The sequence below is a fragment of the Carassius auratus genome, unplaced genomic scaffold (assembly GCF_003368295.1).
Source record: "Carassius auratus strain Wakin unplaced genomic scaffold, ASM336829v1 scaf_tig00011192, whole genome shotgun sequence".
Lineage (NCBI taxonomy): Eukaryota > Metazoa > Chordata > Actinopteri > Cypriniformes > Cyprinidae > Carassius > Carassius auratus.
The window spans coordinates 18,354-28,139 of NW_020524180.1; the positions used below are offsets into that span (position 1 = coordinate 18,354).

General features: G+C 36.3%; 1 pseudogene; it reads right to left on the reverse strand.

The window, feature by feature from the left end:
• LOC113072995 (netrin receptor UNC5D-like) overlaps positions 1 to 9,610 on the reverse strand; it is a 27,943-nt pseudogene extending 18,333 nt beyond the window's left edge.
• Positions 9,611 to 9,786: the final 176 nt, after the last annotated feature.

Below are 9,786 nucleotides of genomic sequence, written 5' to 3' on the forward strand. Positions count from 1 at the left end.
ATTGTCAGTGAATTACGGCTCTGTGTAGTAAATGCCAACGAATGTTGCCAAGTCTGTGGTTGTTTTTCATGTCCGCGGGTTGAAGCGACCCCAATACAAATAACGTGATGTTTAGCCCCTAAAATGGGCATTTTACCAAGGCAACCATGCCATAAAACTTAAATTGTAATCCTGGAAAGCAATTTTTTATCGGTGAACCTCCTGGAAACGTGATTGGGCTAGTTTTGGACTAGTTTTGAGAAGCAACTGGGCAGGATTTGTTCTGAAAACATGGCAACCATGATCTGAACACACGTTCTGGCGATAATACTTCTAATTAAAGGAGCGTTTTACTGATGACATGTGCATGAAAATCGCATTCGATTTTTTGCACAGCCCTAATAAAATAGCTTAGGAACTGAAAAGTTAAAGCATATATTTCTTAATAACTAAATCCCACAGCTTCACTACTAGTAGAGAGACACTGCCAGGTAGAATTAATTCACACACGCAATCGGTCTCACTAACGCATTCACATGAATGTAATCTTTACTGTGCAACTTTATCTGTATCTGATTTAAAACGAGCAGAAATCTGTGAGAAATATAACGACCCAAAGACAAAATAACTGATACAAATGAGCTGTTATAGGAGCAATAGCCATGTGGGCAGCGCTGTGGCATATGTCATAGCTGTGCACAAGATGTTTGAGTCTCAGCTCGTGAAGTACGTGAAGACAGAAAAAAAGCATTCTCGCGCAGCACAGTGGAGTGCACTTTGTGGTTTATTTTGAGTTGTTTGGGATGCAGTGACACATGGCCCTCTCACAATATATTGCTTTACAGATCTATTGCTTTTGCTGCTCAAAAAAGGTTCATACAATTGTTCTGCACGTAACAGAAGTTTCGCACTCTGGCACGGTTAGCACTCACACTGCATGAGTACCACGCCCAAACCCAACTGAACCGTGCTCTGGCCCTCCTTTTCCAACCGAGCCAGGGATGGCTGAATTAACTGTGTCTGAGTGTAGCAAAGAGCAGTCGCACTAGTCAAACGAACTGGGCTTTGGGGGTCAAACGTGTTCGGACACGGTTAAGACTGCCTAGTGTAAGTTCACCTTTATTGTACTGCATCCTGCACTCTGAGCATAACTTGTTTTTTTAACAATATATATATATATATATATATATATATATATATACATACATATATTTATATATTCTTTTTTTTTTTTTTTTGCTAATACCAATGCTTATACAACAATATGAAAGTGATACAGATATGTCACCTACAGTCTTACCTAGACTCTTCTTGATTTATGAGCATGTACATTTCCCAAGAGGTGTCATCAGCAATCGCCCCGTGGGGTACCAGCAAGCTCACTCCTAGAAAACCAACACCATCAACAGAGAGATATTATTTATGTGCACCTACACAATAAGCATTGATTCCTATGCCTCATGAAATAATTAACAATATAAGAATTCATTAAAACAGTAAGGGTTCAAATTAAAATATACCATGCTCTTATATTTACATATTAATTACTCATATATTATATCTGACTACAATCTTGCGAAAGGTGAATATGTACACAATACCCTCAGCAGCAGATATTTGTAATGTTTAGAAGACAAATTCTTTGTAATCTCCTTCTTCGTCTCTACTAATTTATTCAAGTCAGTCTAAAGAAAATAACAGTACTCATGAATTTTAATAACAATAGTCATGTTTTATGTAGTCTGCCTTTATTTTCCTCACTTCCTCATGCACACTCAAAAGTAAAAATAACAATAATTGTGTTTTATGTAAACTAATAAAATCCTCTTGTTCTCTGTAGTTTCTCTGAATCTGATATGAAACAAAGTGTTTTCTTTGGCCCTAAAAACCTTTCAACACAAGGACATCAGAGAGTGGATTCAGTGAACTGTTGACCTTTACAAGCATCAGCTAAAGAGAACATTTGGTTTTAGTGCACTTATTAGATGCAAACAGATGTTTTGATATTTTGCATACTGTTCACAGATACCAAAGCAATTGTTTGAGGGTGTGGAAGGATATGAGGGTGAACGAATGACAGTATTTTCATTTTTATTAGTTGTACTTCATCTAATCCAATTGCTAACAGGATACAAATGACTACAGCTGTACTGTACCTTAAGATTAAAAACATTCATGCTCATTGTTGCATAAACATAACTTAATACCAAATACCTAATATCAAATACAAACACATACTTTCGCTCACCTGCATTTGGAATGACTAAACGTCCACCCAGGTGCCCAAACACAGCGCTTGTCTTAAACTGAGTCTTCCTGAGTGTGTGAATGCCATTAGGAGCAATCATAGTGGTCTTCTTTCCTTCCACTGTGCTGTAGTTTGGGTGAAGGTTAGCAGGAAGGGTCTCCGGATGAGATTTCACATGGTACTCGGCCCGGTCTGCCACACCTAGTGAAACCACAAAGGAGCTCTGAACTTTGGCCTTGTCTGGAAGGGGGTCAAAAAGCTCTTGTCTATGGAGTCCTGAAAGCAGATCGGGCTGCTGAACGTCTGGTTGACAGTTATATCCGGCTGCATGGAGGAATTCAGCAGAAGTGGATTGCCTGGGGAGATGAAAACACAGTTTTTGATATTTTGGGTGTTTTATAGGAGTTTTCAATACAGTTAAAAAGAGAAGAATACAGTTAGATCATGTGGTCTTGACAGGCCAGCTCCAGTGCAGCAGACCATGGGCTGAAAATCAAGGCATGAGAATAGAAAAGGATTAAATATTTAATTTGCTGTTTTGGTTAAAATATTCATTTTAAGAGTGCTGGAAAAGTAAAAAAAAAAAAAGTCTAATCTTAAAAAATACAACAGTGAAAAGGACTATTTTATGAATGTGAGAAAAGATAGTGCCTTGGCACCTATTAAAATATTTATTTAGGCTTATTTTTTACCATTAAATCATTGTTCCTTCAAAGTCTAACTACCTGAAATATGGGTTTGAATAGGTGTTAGATTAGTATAGAGTTCTAATTCCAAAAGTTTCTCTGATATAATAAATTTTAAACTGAAACAAGGTCAGTGAACTGGTTTATTAGCGAACTGCAGAGGGTTCATGAGTTTAAGAAACACTATTAAAATATTAAATATTTTATGGTACAACTGTAATTTGCAATAATACATTCATGTCTCCTTTTTAAAATTAGAGCTAAAACTAATACTTAAAAAGGTCCTATTTGGTTTCAGCAGCAGAAATATGAGACTTTTCTTATAAAAGGTCATTGCTGTTAAAATCACGATGTATGACAAAATAATTGGCCAATATATATATAATATATATATATATATATATATATATATAAATATATATATATATATATATATATATATATATATATATATAATCAAAATAAAACATTCCCTCTAATAAGATTAAATATTTTATTTCTCTACTGTACCTGCATGCCATTTGACCATGCAAATATGTGTCATTGGCATATGTTTTGAATATTATTGAAATATTATTTCAAGGAGTGTGTAGTTTAATGGGTTCATATGATGACAAAAAAGTATGCATTGCTAGCTGGCATCTTAGATTTAGGACACAGGCAGCAAATTTACTTGTTTTTATAAATGTTTATCAAGGATACACTGCAGACACTTGACAGCATTCAGCTTAGTTGCTACCATGTTACTGTTTTTTTTTTTTTTTTTTTTCAGCAGATTGTTTGTGGAATGAGTTGCTTTTATGCACTGACTCATTCTGATAGGCACATCCTTAAATTGCTCATCATTACCAATAAGCACAGTTAGCATTAGTTCTCCAGTGACATCATGAGAGATTTGAGTGCTTTGAGTTCATGAGTGTTTTTCTGTAAAATGAATTAATTTAGCTACTCAGGAGGACATACATTTATGAACTAAATGACCTTTTTGTTTTTCAAGTTTTTAAATATGTCACCTCCCAGCTTGAAGTCAGAACAGCTCTTGGAAGGGGGTCTTCATCCCTTGCTGTTGCTCTCTCACCTTTTCCTGTCCAAAGCAGGCACACACCGTCACCGAGCCCCCACGAATCATCCTGGTGCCAAAGTAGCTCTAACACTCAAGTCACTTAGTCCTTGCTGGCCAGCTGCTGCACAGTGAGCGGTGGGAGGCAGGAGGCTAATGGGTCTTTATTTTTAGGAAAATCGTTAATTACCCCAGCCTGGGTTGATCGGTGTCAGGCGTTTGGGATATTTCTAGTCGCCATGTTTGGGCAGGTCAAGGTTTCGCAATAGGGTGATGACAGGTGTGCCTTTTGAATTTGAATGGTCCCATAAAGTTCAAAGGTGTCGGAATGGAACATATTCTGGTGGAAAAATGCTGATGCATATGCATATTTGGAATTATCAACTTAACCATTATCCTTTTAAGATATATTCAAAGTTAAAGTTTTGTCATTGTTTACTTAATTTATTATTATGCAGAACATTTTAGATATTGTGAAGAACATTCCAACTGTTTTTGTCCATAAACAAAGAAAGTCAATGGGGACCAAAGCTATTTTTACATACACTGAATGGACAAAAAATAAATAGTATGAGACATTTCTCAAAATGTATTATTCTGTGTTCTACAGAAGAAACTACAGTACAGACCAAAAGTTTGGACACACCTTCTCATTCAGAGAGTTTTCTTTATTTTCATGACTATTAGAATTGTAGATTCTCACTGAAGGCATCAAGGGCTATTTGACCAAGAAGGAGAGTGATGGGGTGCTGCGCCAGAGATGACCCACAGTCACCGGACCAGAACCAAATCGAGATGGTTTAGGGGTGAGCTGGACCGCAGACAACAAGTGCTAAGCATCTCTCGGGGAACTCCTTCAAGACTGTTGGAAGACCATTTCAGGTGACTACATTTTGAAGCTCATCAAGAAAATGCTAAGAGTGTGCAAAGCAGTAATCAAAGCAAAAGGTGGCTACTTTGAAGAACCTACAATGATATATTTTCAGTTGTTTCACACTTTTTTGTTATGTATATAATTCCATATATAGTTCCACATGTGTTAATTCATAGTTTTGATGCCTTCAGTGTGAATCTACAATTTTCATAGTCATGAAAATAAAGAAAACTCTTTGAATGAGAAGGTGTGTCCAAACTTTTGGTCTGTACTGTAACTGAATTAACCACTAGCCGGGGTAGGTAACATCAGATGTCCTGCAGAGTTTAGCTCCAACTCTGAAAAAAAACCATCACTTGTCTGTAACCTTAGTAATCCTGAAGACCTTGATTAGCTTGTTCAGGTGTGTTTGATTAGGGTTAGAGCTTAACTCTGCAGGACAGCGGCACTCCAGGACTGACGTTGCCTATCCCTGACCTATGGCATAGAATTGAACCTGATTTAGTTTCACCAGACATATAAAGAAATTAAAGCACATTAAATGGTTCAACTTCTTAAATTCTCATCCACAACAAAGTGGTTTTCCCCTCTTCAGAAGCAGGATAGGATCACTGTGGGACAGAAAATCTAAAGAAAAAAAATCACATAAAATTGAAAGGAAGAGGCAGCAGGATGATAGAAGTTAATGAAACAGTCATGTAGTGGGCACCTTGCGGGGAAAGATCTGGAATTAAAGTTGTGATTAAAATGACTCAGTGGCTCAGATTTCAAGAGCAGACAAGCGGGCAAAGGTCTGGAGTGTCATGCTGTCACCTGTGATTTAGAGAGTCAGCTGGAATACTTCAGAAACTTTAACATAATTACATACTGAGAAAAAATGCAATAGATATAATGCAGATTGAGTTGAAAAGAAAAGTGAGAGAAAATATAATGAATAACTCAAAACCTACCTTAATAAAAAGAAAAGCAATCAAAATGACATCAAATGCATTTGGAACTTCTGAACTTCTGAACTTTTAAAATGAACAACTGTTTAGGGAAGCTTCTATTGTCTCATTCTACATCCTTGAATGAATGAACATCCAACATGTTCTCATTTCCATTCCATGGGGTTTGGTCTTGCCTATGAGCTCTGATGGGAACCGGATTGGCTGTTGGAAATAAGGCGCAGTGGGAGCCTGGAAGAAAGTTGGCCTTTTTAAATAGGATTGATGACCTGACAGACGCGGCTCAGCTGAGCCTTGATCCCCTCTTTCCTGTTGTATGCAAGTGTCGGGAGGGGAGGGGGGTTTCACCATCCCAAGCCTTGAGCACAGTAAACACAAGCTGCTAGTCGCAGCCTTCACTGTGCTGTCACAAGCAGGCAGGATTGATTACCCTGCGAGGCGATGGCTATCACTTTCTCTGACCCAGAAGTGTCAGCGATGGTAATATGGACGCATGTAGTGGAACCAAATGTGGGTCATGGTGACTATAGTCGTGGTCTTATCAACAAAAGTTATCGGCACAGCTGACAAAAAGAGAGAATTGAAATCAAGTGTAGCATGCCTTCCACATCTACTCGTCAAGGGTTTTGAGTTTTTGGTGTGTGATGTGTGTTTGCTCAGGGGAGGCTATTTGTGTAAGTGAAATTTTTTAGTATCTTACTGTGGAATAAATTACTCTTATAGCATGTTTGTCTGTATGCTTTACAAGCAATTAATTTATTGGAATTGTCTTGAATATTCATTATGGCCTGGCCTGTTATTGTGACAAGCGGCACATCAATTTTAGTAACAAATAAATCAATTAATCCAACCGAACTGCTTCATCTACAGTGAACTCTTACCCTGTCTGGTGGTTTTGAAGTTGAAGGACTGGAAGCCCCCAGCAAAGAAGCAGATGAGTCAATGACGTCCACTCCATACTCACTTTGACTCTTCCTGTAGAGGGTGATGGCCACTATAAGGACGACCACAGCGATCACCCCCGCAGCCAGACCAGAGTACAGCGCAACATCAATAGAGTTCTCCATGCCTGGGAAACAGCCATAAACACACACACACACACACACACACACACACACACACACACACACTTAGGCTTCATCATTTATTGCGAAAACATTTAAGAAAAAATATGCCAAATAGCACATACATACATGTGTGTATATATATATATACCTTTGCTATCTTTGATCAAATAAAATACCATTTTAATAATAATAATTAGTAGTAGTATTAGTATTTTAAAATATAAAATATAACTTTAAAGATATCTAATAAAGTGAGTGAAAAGTGAAGTGACTTACTAATCTTTTACACTGTAATAACACTAATATTATTACTACTATTATATTGTGTATGCATTTATTGTTATAAGTATTATAAGAAGGTGTGATGCGATAATATAAAGAATTACTCTGTAGCATAATGGAAAGCACTGTTTTATATTATTATTTATTATTATTATTGTTATTATTATTATTATTGCTGTTGTTGTTTGCGCTATGAAATAGTAAAAAACAAGATATGTTTCTTGTAATAGTTTTTGTAGATTTGTGCAACTGTAATGTTTTAACAGTGCCAGATAATAAAATATATATTAAATAATAAGAAGAAGAATTGTATAGTCGTAAATCAAATATATAATATAATATATGAAAATATAACATTGTTAAGAAATAGTAGTGTTGAGAAATCATTAAAACACTAATTATTACTAATAAAACTAATAATTAAAAGACTAATATTATTACTGTCATTAGTTTTATTATTATTTTATGAAATACTATTAAATAAGTACTTTTTAATAAGATGTTATTATTCATAATAATAATTTTATCATCATCATCTTCATCACTACTGTTATTACTATTATAACCATTATTATTGTTGCTATTACAGTTAAGAAATACACCAAAAAAAAGACAGTAAAATAGGATAATCAAGATAATAAGATAAAGTTCAGTTTTGTAGCTGCGTGCAAGTTAAATGTTTTCACAGTGCCAGGAAAAAGAAAAAGAAAAAAAAAAAAATTTGGTGACAAGGAAACATTTAAAAGCCATAATGCCTGCATGCCTGGTCACTGCGGTTAGACTTGCAAATCTTTTAGACACCTGTGTAAATGGAACAGGTGCAATATGCACATGTTTAGCAGTGTATAAAGATATGCTTGGCACGTGAGGGCAGTTTGGGAGGTGTGAATTCCAGGGCTCTTACTACTTTAATAACTGGCATGGTGGTGTGCCAACACCCCACGCATTGATACATCTGTTCAGCTGGCATCTACAGCACTGGCCCAAGTGACCTCTGCAGCAGGAGGGTTGAGCGGACAGAACTCGCCAGATCACAAAGGACACAGAGGACATTAATCATGCCGTGAGAGGAAGAATATGCTTATAAAACTACAGCACTGCATTTCAAATATCCTGACGCACTACAGAAAGTTTGAACAGGGTTACATGCTGCAAGCTGGAAACAAGATTCTGTCCAAGGGTAAAGGTGAATTAATTGCATGTCCATCATGGAACAGATTTAATAGATTAAATTAGAAGCATTATAACCCAGCTCACACATCAATGCACACGGAGGAGTCTCAGAGTCACATCACTGTAACAATGCAGAAGCACCTGGTACTAATACATATTTAAAATCATGTTTTGGCAAAGTGCCTCAATTATGGTTTAAATAATACATGAGGAGAAATTAAGACATATATGCTTGACGAGGTGAGTTAATATTCAATGATTACACCTCATTGCTTCCTCTAAATATAGCACATGTTCAAATGCCACATCCAATCACTCACTCTCTATAATCTAAAAAGGACACAATACATTGACTAGCACTTTGTAATTCTTTGTAAAATCTTGATAAGGACACCCGCAGAATATTTAGGACCTTACTGAAAATCATCACATTCTTAATCAGCATCTTTGTCTTTTCTGATAAACTTAGTTAAGAAGAAAAAATGGCCACAAGGCAATAAGACTTGTTTTTAAAAAATACTTTGAATAAAAGAAAATACTTTGGTACTTTCCACTGGCAGAGAAAAAAATAATCAAATTATTTTTTTTGTTTCAATGGCAATGAAAATTTGGAAAAATATTATTTTTCTCTAATTATTTTATGTTTTATGGGCTACTTTAAATGTATAATATAATGTATTATTTAATTTCATATTTAAATAACTATTTTTGCATAGTGTAGTTTATGCTGTGGAGGCTTCCGATGGCTTGCAATTTCCATACTAAAATTCTAATTGAGACAGATTGGACACTTGCTAATTAATCTTCTGCATCTTTTTTTCACTTTGTTGAGAATGACACCTGCTGTCAGCATAATGATACAGGTAACCAAGCGTAGAAGTGAAGACATATGTGGGGTTTGAGCTTATCTTAATCAAGGAGGAAGAGAAAAAAATAGCTATCACGCAAATTCTAAAAAAAAAGCATATTTAAATATTTAAATGGATAAAATATCAAAAACAGACGCTCTCTCGACAGTAGCAATAGCTTATTTTGTTGTTTTTTTTTCTCTCATCTGTATGCAATTATGAATTCACATGGAGGAGGAACTCACTCTGAGGCTTAACATCATGCATCAGCTTCCCGTCTGCAGGGAAAAAGAAAAAGAACAAGAGAGAGAGGGGAAAGAAAGGGAGAGAGAATTACAGTCCATCCCTGTAATACTTATTACAAATCTGCTCTCTGATTCACATCACGGGTAGATGTCCAACTGCAGGCTATGCCAACATCAGCTGTGGATACTGTTGTACGGCATTGTTGCAATGAGAAGCTACGGCAGATGGTTTTGGATCACTTAGGCTGCAGGATGTTTCCATCCTTCATTAAGGAGAAGAAAACAGAGAGGGTTCTCATCATAACAGCTACGAGGGAGATATTGAGAGGCACGCGGGGCATGATGTCCTCTCTTTCATCCACTTTTAGCAGACAGTT